Source organism: Grus americana, chromosome 11 (assembly GCF_028858705.1).
Source record: "Grus americana isolate bGruAme1 chromosome 11, bGruAme1.mat, whole genome shotgun sequence".
Classification (NCBI taxonomy): domain Eukaryota; kingdom Metazoa; phylum Chordata; class Aves; order Gruiformes; family Gruidae; genus Grus; species Grus americana.
This window is the reverse complement of record NC_072862.1, coordinates 18020244-18041188: the sequence shown is the minus strand read 5'-3', so window position 1 is coordinate 18041188 and position 20945 is coordinate 18020244. Positions and strand designations below refer to the sequence as shown.

Below are 20945 nucleotides of genomic sequence, written 5' to 3'. Positions count from 1 at the left end.
ATGACACAAAGCTGATGTATCATGAAGCTGGGCAGTGGAAGATTTTGTAAATCTTCTGTGGCTGACAATTAATATGACATTGAAGTCAGTGTGCAGTGGCAAAACAGACCTTTTAGGTGTTTGATGGATCAGACTGGTGTGGATTATGTTTCTTTCTCTATGCTATTTGTCTTCCGCTGTTGTATGTACCAGAGGCTAATTTCCAGGCTCATCTGAGCATTTTGAAAGGGCAGGTTTCTTGCTCTTGCTGGTCTCAGAACTTTGCGATACTTCTGACTTTTGCGGTTTGCTTCCTGCTGCACGCTGTAGTTCGGGGCTTTTGCAGAAAGCCCTCAGTTTCTTCAGGGTTGTGCTTTGGGAAGGGGGTGGCTTCTGTGGAAATGCTCTTCGGGACCCTTGGAGACTGCATGTCTGGCCGGGGTGGCCCGGGGCTGCCAGGAGCTGCGCTCGATTATCCAGCTGGTGTCTGCTGGGACTCAATTAGGCGGTGCAGAAGCAGTTTAATTTGAATAGTTAATTCCACCTTGCCAACCCGACGCCGGGGCTCAGCCCGATGCGCGGCGGGGCCGGCGGGGCTCTACGGTTCGGCATGGCGAGACCCCCCTCTAGCGGATGGCCCGGGCCTCGCCGCGCCCCTCGGCGGGAAGGGGAGCGGGCGGGCGCCGCCGGGCCTTGCTCGCCTCGCCGGGAAACGGAGTCGCGGGGAAGAAGCTCTCCGACCCAGAGGGGCCTTTCCTTGGGCAACCCCGCGGCGGCTGCTGAGCGCCGGGGCGCGGCTCCCTGCCTGGGCGTGGGCCCCGCTGTCCCGGGCGGCGCGGGGCGGGCGGCTGCGCTCTGCTCCCTCCCGAGTGCGAGGGGAAACGTCTTAAAAGTCAGTGGGAAACAGAGGTTTCTCATCTGCGTGGAGAGCAAAATCTCTGCTGTGAGGGTGCGTGGCTGCCGCGCATCCTGCTTGGTATCGCACTGCATCGCTCGGGAGTAATTGGAGCTCGGCGTGTCTCCTCGATGCCACCGCGTACAGACCAGTGTGTGTAATTTGCCCGCTGGATGCGTAATTAGCAAGTTCATGGTTACATTCGTTCTTCCTGCCTGCTGTTCCGGCACTGTTAGGTCTATTTATTTCTTGGCACTTCTCTACTTCAGAGACAAATGATTACAGCTTACTCTATTCCGCCTGCTCTTCCCCTCTCAACACTTATTTCTAGTTGCTAGCAACTAGTGTCCACCACAACGCGAGGGGCACGTACGCACGAATAGTCCCCGCCGTAGATGTTTAGACAACGGTAAAGCTGGTGCCCGCCCCGCTGCGAGCGGGCTGGGCGAGCCGGCCGAGCGCCCGCGGGCCGGGAGCGTGTCCCTCCCGGCAGTGAGCGGACCGGAGCGCGTCCGCAGCGCTCCCGCCGCCGTCTCGGCCCGCCGCCGCCGCAGCGGGCGGGCGGATGCGCTCCCGGGGAGCACAAGGGCTTTTCGCGCTCAGCTCCCCCTGTCCTCCGCCGCCGTTCGCCACGGCCGACCGGCGGGCTCGTTGCCGGCCACCGCCTGGGTCTGGACCGCCTGCGCGGATCGGGGCGGGGGGGGCGCTCCTTTTCCACCCCTCCGTCGCACGGGCAGGAGGAGCGCGGTGTTGCACAACCCGCTTCCTTTTTCTTTCGCTTCGCTGCGCCGCGGGTAGCGGCGGCGAGTGCGCGGGGCGCCGGTCTCCACCCTGGGGGGAAGACGGGATCGGTGCCGCACGCCCGCTCCCCGCAAATTGCGGCGCCGGCGCGCCCCCCCCCCCCCCCCCCGCTGCGCGGCCCCGCGGGGAGGGTCGCGGCCGCGCGCGGGGGCCACCGCTGGGCCCCGCGCCCCGGCCGACGGGGCCGACTTTATTCTCCGAGGGGGAAGGGGGCTGAGTCCTTGCCGGGGCACGGGTGGATGGAGACGGGACCGCGCATCCCGCGGAAGGCACCGGTCGCCTGCCGGGCTGTGCCCCCGCCCGTGGCGGCGGAGTGAAGGCGGCCAGGCAGGGCGGGGACGCCCGCCCCGCCCCGCCTCGCCTTGGCCCGGCAGAGTCGCGGCGGTGGTGCGTCCCGTTACCGGCGGCCGAGCCCGCGCTGCCCCCGGCGCGGCGGGAGCAGGTGTCCGGGGGCAGGAGCCCGGGGCAGCGCGGCGGAGGCGGGGCCGGCGGCGAGCCCCGCGGGGCCGGGCGGGCGGGCAGCCCGGGGCGGGAGGGGGGGCGGCCGGCGGCGCGGCGGCGGACTCGTCGCGCCCGCGCCAGGAGGGAGCCGGAGCGCCCGAAAAGCCGTGAGGGGAGGGGAGGGCGGAGGGGCGGGAGGGGGGGGAAGGCAGGCGGGCGGCGGGCGCATGCGCTCTGGCGGGCCGTGCCATATTGGAATGAGGCAGTGAGCGGAGCGCTGGGGAGCCCGAGCCCCGGCAGCGGCGCAGGGCTGGAAAAACTCCCCGCAGGTGAGGCGGGCGGCGGCGGCGCCCGCGCGCGGGCGGAGCGGCCTCGGGCGCAGCTGTTGGGGGCGTTTTGCCAGCGGGGCGCGGGGCCCGGAGGGTTTTTCCGGGCTCCCGAAGTTTGGATGCGGGAAAAAGGCGGCGAGGGAGGAGGAGGAGGAGGAGGAGGAGGAGGGGGGAAGAGGCAGGCGGAGCGCGGCGGGGAGGCGGCGGCGGCGGCAGCGCGGGGGGAGCGCGCCTTCGCCCGCGCTGAGGAGCGATGCGCGGGGCTGGCCGGCGGCCGCCGCCGCGCAACTGCCCGCGCGCAACTCTGCGCGCGCCCGCTAGGGGCCCGCGGCGCCCCAGCCCGCGGCGTCCCGCGGCGCGTTCGGGCCGAAGTTGCCCTCCTGGCCGGCCCCGCGCCCGCCCGGGGGGGCGCCCGCCGGGAGACGCGCCCGGCCCGCGCCGCCCGCCCGGCCCCCGCGGGAACTTTGTGCGCGCCGCGCCTCCGCCCCGGCGCGGCCGGTCCTTGCCCACGCCCGCGGGGGGCCGAGCCCACCGAGCGCCTCTCGCTCGCCCCCCTCCCCCTCAAAATGGCGGTGGAAGGGGACCTTTAAACCCCGCTCCGCTCCGCACCCCTGCCGGGCGCGGCCGTGCTCCGCTCGGCGCGCGTCCCGCCCGGGGCAGCGGCTGGCGTCGCTCTCCGTCAAGTGGCCCGTCAGCGGGCGCCTCTTTGCCTCTCGTTCTGGGTGGTGGGTGGGTGTGGGGGGAGAGGGGCGGGCGCCGCCTCCGCGGCCGTGCCGCCGGCTCTCCCGCAGCGCCGCCGCCCGCGCTGCGGGGCCTGCGCTGCCGCGGGGCCGGGCATTGTGTGCGCGCCGCGCCCGCCGCCGCCGCCGCTCCGCACCTCCGGCGTGTCTCCGCGCCCGGCGGCGCTCCGGCGAGCGAGAGCCTTTGTCTCTCGGGGAGTCGGTCTGCGCTGCCCGCCGCTTCTGCACCTGAAGTCGTAAATCCGCCGCTGGTGACACTGCTGGGGCGGCCGCCGAGGTGCCGGGGATGCCCCGGGACGCCAACTTCGGGCTGGGGAGGAATCGCCGCTGGGGCAGCGGTTGCGGGAGGGCTCCCGCCCGGGCAGCGCCGGGTGGAAACGGGAGGGCGGAATGCCCGCATGGGAAGGACTGTGCAAGTTTTCCGTCTGTGGCTTTTGCAAACTTGTTACCAGGGCTCCCCCCCCTCCCACCCCCCTCCACAGTGGAAATAATGAAAGGAGAAGAAAAACAATGCGGGCAGTTAATTGTGAATTTTTAACTCCATTCACTATTGCAGTTCCACAAGGCCCTTTATTCAGAAATAGGCCAGTGATGCCCGTTTCACAGTTGCGTGTGTGCTTTAGCGGAACAATTATATCTACTTTGGAGAAACTTGTTGCCATTATGAAATGGTTTAACATGGTAACCTTTATGTCTGACAGTTTTACCACTCTGACAGCAGAATTCTGGTGGGAGAGGTTTTACAGCAAAAGAAAAGGCCTACCTTGCTGTTTCTTTGCTGTTCCTTCCTTCATGGGAGCTGGCTGCTGTCAGTAGCCCAGGAGGTTACCATAGCGAATCTTTCCGTAAGGCAGAATATAAGGTGCACCTTGCAAAAGTCATGCTGGAGAAAATGATAATCCATCTCAGAACTTCAGAAACACCATTGTTTTGCAAACTTACTTAAGGTTTCCAGTGTATGTGAACTGGTTCAGAAACATCTGATTTGTAAGAGAAAAAGTTGTTAATGGGAGATAATCTTGTTCATCCTGGAGCGGGGGCTGTAACTTGTGGTGTCTACAGCACCCAGTGGGATGGATTCCTGATGTGGCTAAGGTTTGTGATTGCTGTTTCAAAACAGCCAGCTTTTTTGGGCAACGTAAGTCAATGTCAAGATGAAAATATATCAATTAACTGAAAACATAGGTTTCCTGTGTGGTAGGTACTACTGACTTGTATTTTACAATTAAAAAAGAGTAAAAAAGCATCTGTCTACCTAAAAGATCATCTCTAGGAAGAAGACTTAGTGGGCTTCCTACCCTCAATTCAGCCGTTTCCTCTTTTACTTTTGGTTTGTGAATTGTTGCTGTGATTGAAGGATGAGAATGAAATCTAGTTCTTCCCAGAACCTATGCTAGTGGAAAAATGGGAAGATGGTTGTGGACAAGACAGACAACAAAATAAAACTGATAGATCTCGCTCTACCTTTTTTTATGATTCCTACCTCAGACTTGGCATGGAAGTGTTGGGAGAACAGTTTTGCTCCTGTTTGGCGTATGTATCTGCTGGGCAGTTACATTGCAACGCTTCTGTATCCTGTTACATTAAAGCTGGCATGCACGTTCTTCACAGGAGACAGCCGTGCAAGATAGATGGCTGAGAAACAGTGGCAGATCTTAGTAATTATTGATCTGTATGTTTTTTCCTTTGCATTTTTTTTTCCCCTCTACTATTAATTTGCTGGTATTGAATTATCTTATCTGATTCTTAAACCTGGCAAATATCCTAAGCAGTTGCTGTGTGGAAAAGAAAGGTGGGTTAAGTGTAAGATGACATGTTAATGACTGATGTAGTTTGCATGGTGTAATCTTTATATTCTGGGAACCCTTTCACTGTCTCATGAGGAAGATGTTAAAGAGTACTGCAAAAATATGTTTGTCATAGTATGTTTTGGTAACACGTTACAGGGGTTTTTTCTTGTCATTTCATGGCAGATCAGTGACAGCTCTAGACCTTAGCTTTTCTGTCATGCTTACTTTTTGAATCTATTTGTTGCTGGAAATGACTTTAACATCATTACTATGCTTCCACTTGTGAAGATTGGCCATGGCATGATCATCATGCATCATGCAGTGATGCAGACATCAATACAGTCACTTTGCACTGGCTTGACTTAAGTAATTGTCCTACAAGCAATGCACTTTAGACACATGGCAACTTAATTACATGAACACGCTGACAGTGAAATGACTCATGTTAAATTCACTAAAGTGTCCTTTAAGTGCAGGAGAAATTGAAACCTGGGAGGTGTTTAGTAAGGGGCATTTTGGGGAGAGCTTTCGATACCTAAAAACACAGGGCTTGCATTACATCCTTTGTTCCTATATTAACATGGCAGTCTTAGTGTTACAGAATAGTCTTTGGATTTGGTTTCGTGACCTTTTAAGTGTGCGTTTCTGTATCTTGTAGATTGATCATTGACTTAAAACTGTGTAGCCTCTGTAAGTTACAAATATTTTCTGGAACTATAACGTCTTCTGTGCTGTCCATCTGACTCATCTTGCTTGATGATTAGCAGGTTTTACGTGTTGTCTTTGGTTTGGTAGCTTTGAGCATCAGCATTGCTGCTGGTAGTGGACTTGACTTTGTGCCCATTTCCTTATGCTTTTGGGAAATGGCTGTCAGTTCTTAGGTCACAGGTTTAAACTTGAGGTAGGTGTTGTTTAAAGCTATTAGGTTACTGGGGTTTTTTTCCCTTCTTGAGATTACTTACTTGAAAAGTCAGGAGATAAAGTAAAGGGGTGGGAGTTGATTTTTTGTTTTGTTTTGATTCACATGCTTGGTGAAATTGTCCTGAAGGCAAACATTGTGTTAGTAGGCAAGATCCTGAAAGGGAGATTTACAAGTTCGCATTCTCCAAGTTTAGCAAAAGTTGAAAATGAGAGTAAATTTTTATGTTAATTATATATTAGTATCTTCTTATTTTAAAAACCATGTCATCAGTGTAGTGGTATTTTTTATGATATTATCTATTTTTTCTAACTTTAATTCATAATTCTTTCCACTGCTCAATTTTTTTTATATTGATAAAGCCTATGAAAGAAGCATTGAGATGTTATTTATTGGCCATTTGATTTTAAAATGGTTTTGGTTCTAAGGGTACAGAATATTTATTATTTTTTTTAAAGTAAGACTTGGTGCTGTAAGACACATACATGTTTTGTGTTCTCTCTGTATCCATGTTGATTTTTTCCTCCCTTTTCCTGGACTTTGCTGACAACCTTTGTGGATTGGTGGATCTGATCATGAGATAAATTCTTGTTGTTGTTGTTGTTATTATTATTATTATTCTGCTCCTATGTTATGGGTGAGATTGTATTTTTTTAAATGTTCTTAGCAAAGGCTAGTCTGTAGAATTGAAGTATTACAATGTGAATTCTAGTCTGTGTTCTTAATAGGGCATCTCTTAGGGGAATCAGTTCTTTGAATATTTTAGATGTTCCCCTATGAGAAAGGAGGGTATGAGCTTGGAACAAGATATTCTGCATATTAGTTGGGACTCTCCAGGTAACTCACCACGTCTCTGGGAAATTAGTGTATTTTAACTAAAGCAAAGCTGCATAGTAGTTACAGAGTCCTAGATGAATGCTTTAAAAACACTGTGAAGATGGAAAGCAGTAAGTTTTAGGGTTAGCTCTCTGCTTTGTTTGTTTTAGCAAGATTGGATTATCACCCACAGACACCACTGAGGAGTGTTTCACTAGGAACTGTGCAAATAAACAACGCCTGGGAGCCACAGGACAAAGGAAGCCCTGGTCCCAGAGTCTCTTTCTTCCTCTCTCTCCCCCTCCCCTTTTTCCTTCCTTACCTCTTCTGGATTCTCTGTGATGTCTGCATTAGTTTTTCTTTCAACGGAGACAGTGGTGTTTAGATTTTTTTTTTCCTTGTGTTGTGAAAATAAGCATCCTAGTACAACACTTGTAGGATCTTAGTATCATTGAGACCCCTGCCCCTCTGTCACGTTTTGTTGACTGGGTTTGATGAACAGTCATGAGAGGATAGGCTGAAAACTGTGTGCATGCAGACATTACAAATTAATCAAACTAACCGTGTTTCCTAAGAAAACCAGGTAAGCAATGACATTAAAACCTGAAGTAAGAGGACTTCATCAAGGTTTGCAGTAGAATAGCCATGTCTTCTGTAGATGCCTGACTCTAATACTAGGATTTCCGCTCTTTCAAGTTGTCTTTTTTTAATAAGAGCAGCCTTAAATGACACTAGCTTTTTGCTGCACAGATTACTTCTTGTAAACAATGCTCAAATAGGAGTTTTTGCTTCACTTAGAGTAGGTGGGAGCCATGCATGTTTTGTTTTGGCTTTTTTCACCCATTCAGATTTGGCAGGTGGACTGATTGCAGATGCTTACCTACAGTTCAGGTGAGTTGCTAGTTACAGAGGTAATCTTAACAATTTGCTCAGATTATGTGGACATGTAAAATGTGATTATTGTCCCTAGAGCCACCCTGAGCAGCAGCTTGCTGGTTTTCAAGGTCATTGTTTATATGGCCGTGGTATATAAACACTGGTTTATTTGCTGTTACACTTGAGGATGCTTTTGTTCACTACAGAAATGATCTCTTTCTTCAAACAGATGAGTTGGGAAGGATACTAGTGGAATTTGGTGTTATCTAAAAATGATGCGGCTATTAAACCAGCTTTGAGATTCTCTGAGAGTACTGATGAGAGGGGAGAGATGCATCTTGGATTCTTTTTTTTTCCTCTAAGAGTAAACTATGCAGGGCTGAGCGACCTCCTCTCCCATTTTGGCTGATTGGAGTCGAGGGCTCTCAGCATATTTCAAGAGGTCATCTGTCTTGCAGAACTGGGTCATTGGTTGAAAGTAATGGTGGTGGTGGGGAACCCTGCAAGATTTTGCTCTTTGTCACTTAATCTTTTTCAAGGATGTAAGGGACTGGAGCAGTGATACTGAAGTAGATATCAAGTGGATTGGAGAAGATGAACTCCGTCTTGATGTATTTAGAGGCTGCAGTCTCTATTTCTTCTGGGGATGGGCGAGAGAAAGCCATAAATAGCACCTTCAGATTTGTCATTGTTTCCAGAAGAAACCGATCAAGTCAGGAAGTGAAGGCACTTCCCCTCTGATGCTGGGTGCACATTTATTAGAAATGGCTCTGTAAGTTCTGTGAGTATCTCGCATCTCAGTACTGGAGTAAGTGATGCCTTGGCATTTCTCATCTCTTTCTTGGTCTCTTGACCTGTGAAAATATATATAAACGTAAGATTTTCTTGTTTATTTGGGATATTTGTTTTCTTTTTGTAGCTTGACTGAAGTAAATACATTTAGGATACCTAGCTCCTCAGGAATTGTAGTAATGTGTTCTTTGCTTTGTGCATGGGGAGCCATGGCCTCTGGTTTAAAAAAAGAAAGTTATTTGTCTTGAAATCATAAAACATAAAAAGTGTTTTAAATCTAAGGACTGTGAAACTCCGTTATGCTGTAAAGCCTTGTCTGAAACTAGGATCAGGTTTTCGTAAGTATCTTTCTCTCTTGTTAAAGCATCTCCTCTTGAAAGGAGGCCACCGTTGTCCTTAGCGCCCATTAACTTTGCTCCAGGAATGAATATGTGGTGCTGAAAAAGCTGCGATGTTTCTAAGCAGTACTGAGAAATGCTGTTGAAAGCTGACAGGTGTATGTATTACATATACAGGCTTTCTCTCTCTCACATATATATACACATACACACATAAAAGTTTTTTTTTTCCTAAAGTTGAATTCTAAATATGCCCCCATTCATGTGTTAAGTACTAAACTGTTAGAGTGGTGTTTTAATATAAAGGATGAGATCTGTACAAGAAATTCTTAAAGAAATGTCCAGGTAAGAAATGCCTGCCAGACAGGCAGGGTGAAAACACGGGATGCTTTCTTGTAGTTGGACCAGCAGAACTCACATAATGCTCATCCTAAAAGAGAAATTATTGAAGAAGGCAGTGGTTCCTTCCAGGATTAACTCCGCTCATTGCTCTTTAAAGTGTTACCATGAGGGTTAAACTAATGGCCCTAAGAAATAATGAAAGTGCAGGATCAGTCAGAAGTGTTACATATATAGCACTAATTGGCCAATTGAACCGAACTAATCAACTCCTTTTAAACAAATGTGACCATGGGCACAGGCATATGAAAATCTTCCCCTCTTTCAGGGAAAGTTTTTTTTTCTCCTTTATTTGCAAAACAAGATTTAATCAAGTTAGCAGCAAGGCTTTTTAGTCCAGCAGCCAAAAGCAAAAGTCTGCCTTTTAAGGTAATTATTTTATGTCTTAAGTTATTCGTTAAACTTTTTTTAATAGATTTGGCGGAGCGGGGGAGGAACTGAATTTTGAATTCCTGTTGCTGTTGTGGCCAAATCTTTCTTTTTGAACTTACCCTCTAGCAAATTTAGGCATGCATTTTGTCAATCCTCTTAATGAAAACCAGTGTATTTAGGGAAGTGGCTTGGCTAAGGATGTGAGTCCAGAATTTATTGTGATAATAAGCCAGTTCTAGATAATTCTAGCCTCACTGCAAGTGTAGAGGGACTATGTCCAACAGTTGATTTGTTTGGTTTTGATTTTTCAACCAGTTCAGCTTGTTAAAGTAAGAGATAATGACTGGAAACTGTAAAATCGGGGACGATTCCCTCGTCTTCTTCCAATCGTGGTACAAAAATAAGACAGGAGCATAACAGCTGGAAGGACAAGGTGACAAGACAAAACCCCCAACTTTCTTAATTGCAGTTAATGTTTCTTGGTTTAATTCTGTGTACTTACTAAATTGAAAACCAAAATATTGTTTTCTCTGTATCTGCTTTCTCTGTTTATGCTTTTAAGGTAAGAATATTACTTTGCTAAATAAAATGAAAGTGCAGTTTTTATTTCTAATTAGGGCCCAATTGCTGTCTAAAAGCAACTTGACATAATTCTTATGATTATCCAGTAAGAAATACAGAAATTGTCTTTTTATAGTAAAGCTAAGTTTTTTATTTAAATATTCAGGTTTAATCTTTTTCAGTTATACTTTATTTCCAAATAGTGGTTGAATCTTACTGGGAACTATTTTTAGGTTATTAAGAAATTGCAGTACTATGTAGTTTAATATGCTTTTATTTAAAGCAATTTATATAAATGCTCTTCTTTTGTGCTGTTACGTAGATAATGACATCAAAATATGCTTTGTCAGTCTTGATCATTCTTACATGCAAATGTGAGTGATAGATAATACAACAAAAGAGTGTAACAACTGCCTATCAACTAGTGGAGGCACCTTTATAGAAAAATAGCACTGATGTTTCTAAAGCTGTATCTTTTCAGAAAGCTGGGTTACGGTGGTTACAATGGTCAGGCTGGAAGAGTCTCTGAAACAAGCAGTGTATTTTGGATTTCAAAGACTAATAGTGTATGATTTGTTTATTACCTGCCCAAAAGGGAGAAATCTGTCTTACCGCAATGCAAAAATGTGATTTCTGACAAATGGCATGGCAAAATCCACTTCAATGTATAAAATTAACCCTTTTGAGAGCCTACCTTAGCAGTGGGATTTGAAAGAAAAATACCAGTGTGATAGCTGTTGGAGGTGGCTGAGAAGTTTCTCTTTGTTGCTGGAAGAAGAGCGGCTTCAAGTCTAGCTTAAGTTGTGAGGAGCATAAAAATTGCCGTAACGCGTCACATCAGTAGGACACCTAGTCCTGAGTCTCACCTCAAAAACCTTTTGAAATGAGGATAAGAAACAGTGAAGTAGAGCACAGTCCTTCTCACAGTTGGTGACACAGCCGTGTAGGCTGCGTAGGAACCAGTGATTTGACCTGTTCTCTGTCAGTTTGTCTAATCCTTTCTGAATCCACAACTTCCTGTGGTTATGAGTGTGCAGTTTAATTATGTGCAACATGAAAAGGTGCTTTAATTTTTTGTTTTCTGGTTCTTGTGGTAGGAGAAATAGTGAATAACCTTTCCTTATTCTTCTTTTTCATAGTAGTTTTGATTTTACGCATCTCTATTGTACTCTTCCATAGTTGCACTCTTCAGCTCGAAGAAGGAACCGGTTTTATTGTACAGAAGATGCTGAAACCTGTCCACAGCTTGCATGTGTGTGCGGAGCTGGACTGGACAGGACTGCTCTTTCTGGCTGTGGATGTTTCCTAACATGTAGAACTGAAATACACATCCATCGCTGGTAGTATAGAAGTATTTCAAGCCTCTGGTCGTCTTTGATACCTTTTTTTGAGCATCTTCTAGTCTTGCCGTGGCTGTTTGACACCAGCACTACATGCTGTCTCAAGGTGCTCTGGATTTCTAGAATTGTAGCACGATGTTTTCTGTTTTCTTCTCCATTCCTTGGGGCTCTTAATGACTATGGAATTGATGCTCCAAGAGAATTAGTCATAACAATTTCAAAATCCTGAATTGCAGTAGCTAATTTAGATCTCATTGTAGAGGTGAGGTTATTTCTTTATGTCTTATTATTCTACCTTTAATTTCATCTTCTATTATCCTTCTACAGTTCTTAGAAAACAAAATTTATTTTTCATGTCTTAAATAGTTCTGTATTGTCTTAAAACTTAGCACTTATTTCAGGTTTGTGCGCTTCTCTTGAAAAGCAGGACTCAGTACAGACTGATTAGTCCTCTTTGTATTGTGAAAAATTACTTTTTATTTCTGTCATTACTTCCTGTCTTTATAATCAGCCTTTAAAGTATGAGATGATCTTCCAGAAAATGCTCCAAAATGATTCAAGTCTCTGTGGACAATAGTAGTTCCTGGGAAGACGGTACTGTGTCTGTGGACACCAAGCTTGCAAGATGTTTGCTATCCTTAACTTGTGTTGAAGACACTGAATAGGACTTAATGGTGCTCAGAGTTTCCCACAGTTGAAACCTAAACAGTGTGCACCGGTCTGATGGATTTTCTCTTTTTTTCTGTTTCAAGTAGGTATTTCTGTACTCTGCTCACAGGCAGAGGGCATGGGAAGCAGCATGCCGGGAGCTCAGGGGAGGTGTGTATGAGGTGCTGGCCTTTGGGTTTATGTGGCCGCAGCTTCTGTCATTGTTGGCCTTTGGACATTCTTGCAGGTATTTTGCAGGGGAGGGCGAGAAGGAATTAAATTGGATAAAACTAAATTGTATCCTTATAGCGATATTACTACTGAAAAAATATTTCCATATGCAAAAGACTCTTAAACTAGCAATTCTTAGCAGTTAGATCACCAGTTAGTTCAGTTTGGAAGATGGTGAAACAAACATCCCTGGTCTAGACAAAAGAGATCAGATCAGTCTCCTTGTACGATGCCTGGTGGAGTTCCCTGTGTCTGACACCTGTGTGATATGTACAGGAGAACATGGATTTTGCATTTAATCCATATTATATGGGAACATACCACAGTCCGAAGAATTTATATTTCATGTGAATTACTTCTGTATAAGGTAGTAAGTACATTGGAGATTGTTGAATCAAGAAGCCAGAAAAGTGATTTCATTTTGTTGTTAATGGGTGTTTTTCTGTCAGCCCTTTTGAAAAATCCATTCATTATTTCTCTGTACCTCAGCAGTTTTCATTTTGTGGCCATTTGCTTCTGGGTGTGCCCAGCCCTGGTATAGAAGAACAAGCTTTTAATCTTGTGTGTTTAGAAGACTATTTTTGTAACCATAAGGGCTAACAAAGTACCTTACAAGAATTAAAGTTAAGATACTGCAGAGGCGTTGACCTCAGCTTTGGAAAGCTTTTATGGAGCATTTTTTTCTAGGCCAGTTCTTCACTCAATTTATCTGCTTGCTTTGCATTGAGATCTGATAATTCCTTTTTTTACATTCTTGTTACTCCTAAAAGTGATCATGGCAGCGCTTGTCTCTGCAATTTCCGGTTGCAGCTGAGGGCAGCACTTAAGTGTGAGATGGTATAATTTACATCCAGCACTGCACTTCCCGCTTAATGTTTTGCTAGCAACTCCATATCTGTACAGAGCAAATCAAAACAGACTTGGGCTGTCAGCAGAGATGTTTCTTAAACACAACCAGGCAAATGGTTTTATTTTCCATTTAATCAAAAGTATATTTAAAATTTAATCTCACAGTGGAAGTACATGATTATAATACGTACAGGTATTTCTAGTGGGTTTAGCTCTTAAGAACTTACATGGGCCTACAGTTAGATGCAGAATATTGACACGGGGGAAGAAAATCCAGGAGACCTCCTAAAAGAACTTTTTAACGTAGTCTTTTCAGGATGAGGGTGTCCTTTGATTTTTCTGTTTTTCTAAGAGACTGTTTTTATTATGTCCTGCTGTATAATTAAAATTCTCATTATTAAATCAGAACTATTGATTCCAAAGTTGAAATAGAACTTGAATAGAAGAGTCTTATCTCTCTTTTGTATTTATATGTTAACAACAGGAATAAGGTTGCGTGTGCCAGCACAGTGATGCCCGAAAAAATATCCACTGAACTTAGTGAGGATGGGGCTGCAAAAATAATGGAAAAAAAATGTTTGGATTTGAAAACACTTTTGACGATAGTGTAAATATTCTAGTATTGTCAGGATCAAGCTTTGAAATTGTAGTCCTAAAAATAGAGAAATCTTTTTCAGTTGCTCTCTGTCTTTTGAGCCCTTAGGCTCAAGTCTTGTTTTTCTCTCTGTATGAACAGAAGTGCAAAAAAAAAATCTTAAAATGAGAACAGATTTTCATGTAATTTTACCACTCCTGATGCTGGGGTAATAAGAACATCATCACTTACTGTGAGCTTTTTGCTAAAACCCTGTACTGTCACTATTCTTAGGCCTTTAGGCCTGTTAATGTTCTTGTGATTTGCAGTTTGTATCATTGAAAGCTGTTGTCTTTTTTTTATTCTTTTTTTTTTTCTTTTTTTTAAGCTTTTGGTACTTTTTAAAGGGAGGAATGGGAAGGAAGCATATCAGTTAATGAGCAATAACAAAAGCAAGGCCATATTTTTGTGGCGTTGCCTGGAGAAAGAGAGAGTTCTGTGATTTAGCACAGCTTGTAATACAGTAATTCCATTTAGGAGGAAAAGATATGGGGGAAAGATGTGTTTTGCCATCACAGTTTGTAAGTGCAAAGAGTGGTAGAGTCTTACTAGTGACTCAGATAGAGCTTTAGCAAGTTAAAACAGCATTTCACTGGATAACACAGGAACAGTTCACGAGCTACAGTGAAAATAGGTGGCTGGCTGGCTCCCGGTCAGATGGTTTGAAGATCATGGTTGGTTGAAGATGTTCCAAGATCAAATGCGGGGACTTTTGAGGATTATTTATGTTGGCGCCTGAAGTCTCTCACAATTAATCAATCCACTAAGACCTATACTGGCTTCATAGCCAGCTCTGTGTATGTTTTTCTCAGTTTTCTAGACTTAAAATGCCACATTTAAAGCCTTGTTGATCTGAAATGTTTTCTCAGCCTGTTATGAAACTTAACTTACACACTTCACAGAAAAGGCTCGGGTGCTGCTTTAACACCTGAAGTGTATTAAGTAATCTAGTCTGTAAGGTGAGAAGTAACCATATTTCTGTGCTTTTAGCCTCTTATTATTGCTTCTTGGATGTGATGTTAAGAGATGTGCTGGCAGTGGAACTGAAATAGTGGCCAAGTTCTGCACTGTAAGTAATAGTAGCAGGAAAGGGATTTTCTTTTCACATGTGAAAGTTAAGTGTCAGGTCATCAGACAGTCAGGAGAGTGTATTAGTGATACAACAGCAGTGTATTGAAGCCAGCTGGTTTCTGGGAGATTTTCTGGATCTTACAGGTAGAACGAAGAGCGTGTTACAGTACTCAACTCTGCAGTTTCAAACAGACTGTATGTAAGTGTGTCCTGTAAATGTCTACTAGTTGAATTTTTATAAGCCTTGTGGTGGAGCTCAGGACATTGATATTTCTGGGATCCCTTCAGATACAAAAGGGAAGGTTTTTTTCTTATCGTTATAACGTCCCTCCTTTAGATATGCATTTATTTCCATTAAAAACATGTTTGCTAATCTGAACTGGAACCTTTTTAAAACAAAACGCGAATGAAATCTTGGAAAGCAATGGGAGACCTCAGGACTCTGCAGTGAAAGGATTGAACTCTGCCATCCACAGCCTCTTATGAATAAAGTTAGCCTTCTAAAGATAAAAGGAAATTCAATTACAAAGCAAGAAGGAGGGCGAAGGGGTGTAATTAAAACACATAATCCTAAACCCAACATGAACAGTGCTTTTTCATGTTATACTTAAAGCAATGTGCTTTGTGTGTTGCTTAAGATTATTGATTTAGTTTCCTAGGGGAAACACTTTTTGAGAGGATGCGAAAAGGATGACGTCTGTTGCTGTAACTGGCAGGGTAATTTCACGCAAGCATTGTACTTATGGGCAGCTCAGTGGAGAGTTTTCCTTTACAGCTTGCTAATCTTTCTTAAAAAAACCCCAAACAAACCAACAAACAGAAAATGAAGTGCTGCTTCTGCTTTTTTCTTATGCTAACCGCAGTTGTCCTACCAGACAGAGGATGAGTGCTTCAGACAGCAGGAGAACCAAAGGCAGCACGAGGACAGCTTGTTCTGTCCTGTTACATCTAGACCAACAGTCGCTTCCCAAAGTTTAGTGATTTGGACCCTGATCCTCAAAGCATTTGGTGTCCAACTCCCATTGAAGCATTCAATGTTGGTGCCTAAAACCTTTGATAGGGTATATGGCCTGAGGTCCACATTAAGCTGGAAACTTGAAATATCGCTTTAGAGTTTTGTGATAAATGCTAATGCTGTGTTGTAGGAAATAAACATCTGCTCTGCATCACTGTTTCTCTGCTAATTAGCTGCTTGGTCTTATACTAATGGCAGGAGGTGAGTTAGAGCACCTATCTTCTTGGTAGTGAAGCATTTCCTGGCTGGAGCTAGAAGTGTTTCATTATCAGGACTGGCTTTTATGATAAAAGTATTCTGATTCCATCGAGTGGGGGTGAAGTTATGTGTACACACCCTGACCTGCTCACTGCAGCTCTGTGTCGGAAATGAGTACCTGTAGGCGTACACGAGTAATTGAAGGTGACAGGCTGTCCCTCTTTCTGGGCTCATTCCTTCAGGAACTGCAGCTGTTTTGATTTCACAAACATGGATGATGTCTGATTTGATGGAGAGGAAGAAGCTGTGGGGAAGGAAAGGTGGGAGGGAGCTGGCAAAAGAAAAATGAGGATGAGTGTAGAGATCAGGAATGAACATGGACTTCACAGTCAAGAGGTTTCAGAATTTTCTTGAATGCTCTTCTCTTATGGTCTTAATACCATTCACCCATCTCTTTCCCAGTACTCTGGAGTTAACCTAAGGAAACTGCAATACTTATTTAATACTTTAGACTGATAGCTTGGTAAAATACTAATACCATTATTTCATAAGTTATTTTGTGCAAAAAATGTCTCTCTGAAGGAAATATTTTGAATTATTGTAAAGAAAGAGTGCTAATTTCCTGTAGTAGTTGATGTGCATATCTTGTTCTCTGCTCAAATATTGTGTGCAAGTCTATAGAAAAATTGCTGCTTATATTGAGTGAACTTAGTGTAAAAAAAAAAAAAGGCAATGCAAGTTTTATAATGGGTTTTATTAGTCAAAAAAACATTCTTCCCTCGTTTAATCTTTTGCCTGGTATACCTGATGCCCTGTTTGTCTGCTTTTGTAAAAATAGCTTGTGCTGTCAGTTTAGTTCCTTTAATAAAACTAAGAATTAAAAAATATGCAATTAGAAACTAAAAGCATCTGTGCTTTTCAGCTGGAGAAAGCAAGTGTGTACTCACACTGCTCAGAGGAACAGGTTCCTGGAATCAGGTTGCAACCACTGCATTTGCATTTTGAATCTATAAAAAAGGCACAATCCTTTCAGGAAAAAAGTCACTGAAAACCCTGTTTCTGCAAGAGATGAGCATGCTTGTTTTCTCCTGATCTGGTAGGAAATACAAGTGGAGGAACCTAAATGTGTTAATAGTATTTTCCATGAATTGAAAAACTTGTGTGTGACTGAGATCCATCCCTGAGGATGTTTCCTGACAGCTTGCACTGGACAGAGAAGTCCCAGGCTTCAGTTCGAAACACATTTCCCAAACATATGTCTTGCATTGGAAGCTTCAGAGTAGCTTTTAAATGGCTTTAAAAAGACTGTAGTCCTTTGAGGAACTCATCTATGATGGGTTTGAAAATTAGCTGTTGGCAGTGTGATAGTGTTGCTGGGGAATGGAGCTGGGGGGAAAGGTCTTTATGATGACTAAATCACCTTTTGGGATGGATTGAATTAATGGTGGAACTGCAGCGCAAATATTTGGGGTTTGAAGACTGTAAGAGTGACTTTCATGTATTTCATGAAATGTCTTAGGGAGGAATTTGAGTACTGGCAGCAAGGGGAAGGTAGAGACTTCTAAAAATCAAATATAGAACAAACTCCCTGAGTTTTTAGCAAGTGTCATATTTAATGCTGAATGATGATCTTTGTGGATCATCGTAATAGCTTGGGATGTTGCTATAGTGCACTATTGTATTGTACAGATGTATTCTAGATGTTTCTGATGCTTCCTCATACCGAAAGTTACAGGGCTCAACAGTTTTCACGTCGTAGATGCTGAAGAAGTGTAGAGAATGATCTACAGAACACAAATACAAGGCAGTCATACACACCTAATTACTATTGCCACTGCCATTCTGGGGATATACTTCTGCCAACACTTGCTTTCAGCAGTTGTTTTGTTTTACATAATCATTAGGGTTGTTCTGTAACTAGGCATGTATGTATGTGTTTGCAGGCTGTAGATGTACATTTGAGATGGCTCCATTAATTGACTTGTTCATAAAACATCTTCTCTGCCAACAGGGTGAATTATTTCATATGTTGCTAATATGAAGTTAAACAGAGTTCCCAAATGTGCATGACATTTCTCTTTATCTGTTGTCTGAAGTTTGCTTCAGAGAAGCAAGTGCAAGTTATTTAATGGAAAGTGAGCCTACTTTTAGTTCATCCACCTGAAAATCTTGAGGAAGGGTGGCCTGTGATTTGGAAAATTAAAAAAATAAACTGCAAAGCCATTGCCTTAACTCTGCTGCAAATATGCTAATACAGAGTTGATCCTTGTCGCTTGTTATCCTGTTCCCTTAAATAGCCAATCAACTGTAAACCAATAACATTTAGCAAGATTATTTTAACTTGAGCTTCATTTAAACTTGTCTGTTTTGTTACTCCCTCACATCAGTTAATAAGGCTTCATGTGTGGCTGTTCGTTAACTGGATTTTGTCAAAATAATCCAGTTTTATAAATTGATTTAAGCCTAAAAAGATAGTTGAAAAGATAGTAGAAAGTTGCAGTGATAACTAACATTCTTTGATAATTTTTCATTATATATTTATGAAGTTTTATTTAAAAAGCAGAGTAAGCTTAGGCTAAAACTCTTCCCGTCAACATAGACACTATGATCTTGTTAGATAAAATTTAACGTTGGAAAACAAAGCCTTTGGTTAACCTCTTTATCCTCTTATCACCCTCTCCCCTGCAAAATGACAAAGCCTTTGCAGACTTTATGTAAATTAAAAAAGGCTGAAACCATTTGTCCTGCCATGAAAATAACACAAAGTTTGCAGTAACATTGGTTCAGAGTTGCAATAGGTAAGAGGTGTAATGTGCCTTCTGGGGTTTTGTGGGTTGCCTATCAGGTTTTAAAAACTGAAATGGAATATTGTGTTAGAATAGAAACAAGATCGTATCTACCTGAATACAAGAATCCCTTAAAAATTATACAGAGTGACATGAGGAAATTTGGAGAGTTCATGTTTGCTTGTTTATGCTATCAGTATACTTTTGGGCAAAAAATGAAGAGTGTTACAGTGAATACAGTGGCTGGAAGAAAGGTTTTTAATCTTGATCGGAAGAAGGAGGTACTAGTGCACGGAAGGACCCTGGCAGTGTCTCCGCTTGTTGTGCTGGGGAGTCTTGTGTCCCAGAAATAACAGTATGCCAGAGTGAGAAGACCTGGAACAGAGTGGCCATGGTTTAATGTGCACGTAATGCACAAAATGTAATGATCCATTTTCGTTACCTGCCAGCTCTTTGTTGCTTGAAGACCTTCCATAACAATCTTTTCCTTGTGAGGACAAAAAAAGAAAAAGGTTAAGAAAAATTCTTGTTTTCGGTTGTTGCAGCTTTTCAGTCATCGATGTATGTAATTGCAGCGAACATATTTGCCTCTTCTAGTTAAAGCAGAAAGGAAGCATATCTAATTTTTATTCATGCCAGTTAAGCGTGGTTTCTGGCCAGTAAGAAGATGCAAGGAGCACACCCAGGCTGTTACTGCCTGGTGCTACCTGCCTTTATATTAGGCCGTTTTACAGACATCGCATCAATGGCTTTTGACCTTCCAGCTTGAGCTGGTGTCACGCAGGCAGCCTGGAGCTTCTTCACAAGCAATGATTTCTCTATCAAAACTGGTTTAGTACCAGGTTTCCTCTTACACCTTATCTCTGCTCACCCTTGCTTACAGTGCAGTTCAGCTACAACAGCAGGGGGTATTCTTAACCCGCATTAAGTGTACATGCAAGATACTTAGCTGATCAAACTGTGGACCAGTTCCTAGGTGAGCTTTAATGTCTTGCAAATCCCTTGAGCCATCCAGCTTTCTCAACAGAAACGTGTGAGGTGGCCTTTGCAGCTACCTGACCATGACTGATTATTAGTGTGTGGAAACTTGTGTGCTGTGCAAAATTTCACTCTTCCCTTTACTTGATTACAGTTTCTCCCTAACCATGAGATTTCATGTTAGGTTCTTCCGATGGTGTCTGATTCTCCTCCTAAATTTATATAATCTATTTCTCTGATGTTGTTGTTATGTATATATAAAAAACCTGAAGGATATTTCACTGAGCTGGTGAAAAGCTAGAGATAAGGTCTTGTTTAATCTGATATCTAAGGCAAAGCTGTTGATAAATATGTTTTAATAATTTAATAAACATTTTAGAAAAATTGGGTAGAAATTTTGAATAAGGAAGGTATGGTATGAATTACTATAGTGGGCTTTCTAAGAAGTGCTGACATGTCCCACATGCTTTAAGCTGCACTGAAATCTGATTGTTTTGACCAACCTGAGAGCTGCAATTCCTCCAGGTTTTGATTAAATTTGACTTCCTGTGTGACATTACATCATCAAGTTGTCATGCTGTTGGGCTTTTCTTGCAAGGTCTCATTCACTCTGTGGCAGAAGTGGCCTGTATGGGTTAGCTTTGGTCATGGGAGTCTGCACTGTAGATGGAGATGCTTTTAAAGTCAAGTTAATCTCTAATAGCTTTCCCTTTTAAAAAATTACCCTTATTATTGTCTTTTTGGAAGAATACCCTTTTTTGGTAAAAGGTTGTTACTGCAAATTACAATAGTATTACACAGCAGCATCGCTTCAGGTATTACCACAGAAGTCCCACGTGACCTTGCACACCTGAGCTGAATTCTCTGTTTTCTGTTTGTGTTATAAGGCGAAGGCTGTTGTGAAGTACAAGTACAATACAAACCAGCGGTAGGCACCTGTCCTCTCTTGGGACATCTGACACAGTTGTTCAGCAATTTTAAAATAATAGTCTGAGTCTCTAGCAAGTAGAAATTCGATGTGAAGACTCCAATTATACCTGGGGCATTACCCAGCTCTGCCATCAGATGATTTGACTTCCTTCGCGGTTTGCCAGTACGCTGTGTAGAGTCACTTCAAATGGGATGCTCAGAAAACAGCCAGATGTTG

The 20945-nt window shown here is 44.1% G+C and overlaps 1 protein-coding gene across 3 annotated transcripts in view; it reads left to right on the top strand.

Moving 5' to 3' along the window:
• The first annotated feature begins 2362 nt into the window (after window positions 1-2362).
• Window positions 2363-20945, top strand: part of SFMBT1 (Scm like with four mbt domains 1) — a 79996-nt gene continuing 61413 nt past the window's right edge. For all 3 annotated transcript variants that reach the window (XM_054838691.1, XM_054838689.1, XM_054838690.1), the window contains exon 1: window positions 2363-2445. The gene's annotated coding sequence lies outside the window, so the exon portion shown is untranslated. The remainder of the gene's footprint in view (window positions 2446-20945) is intronic.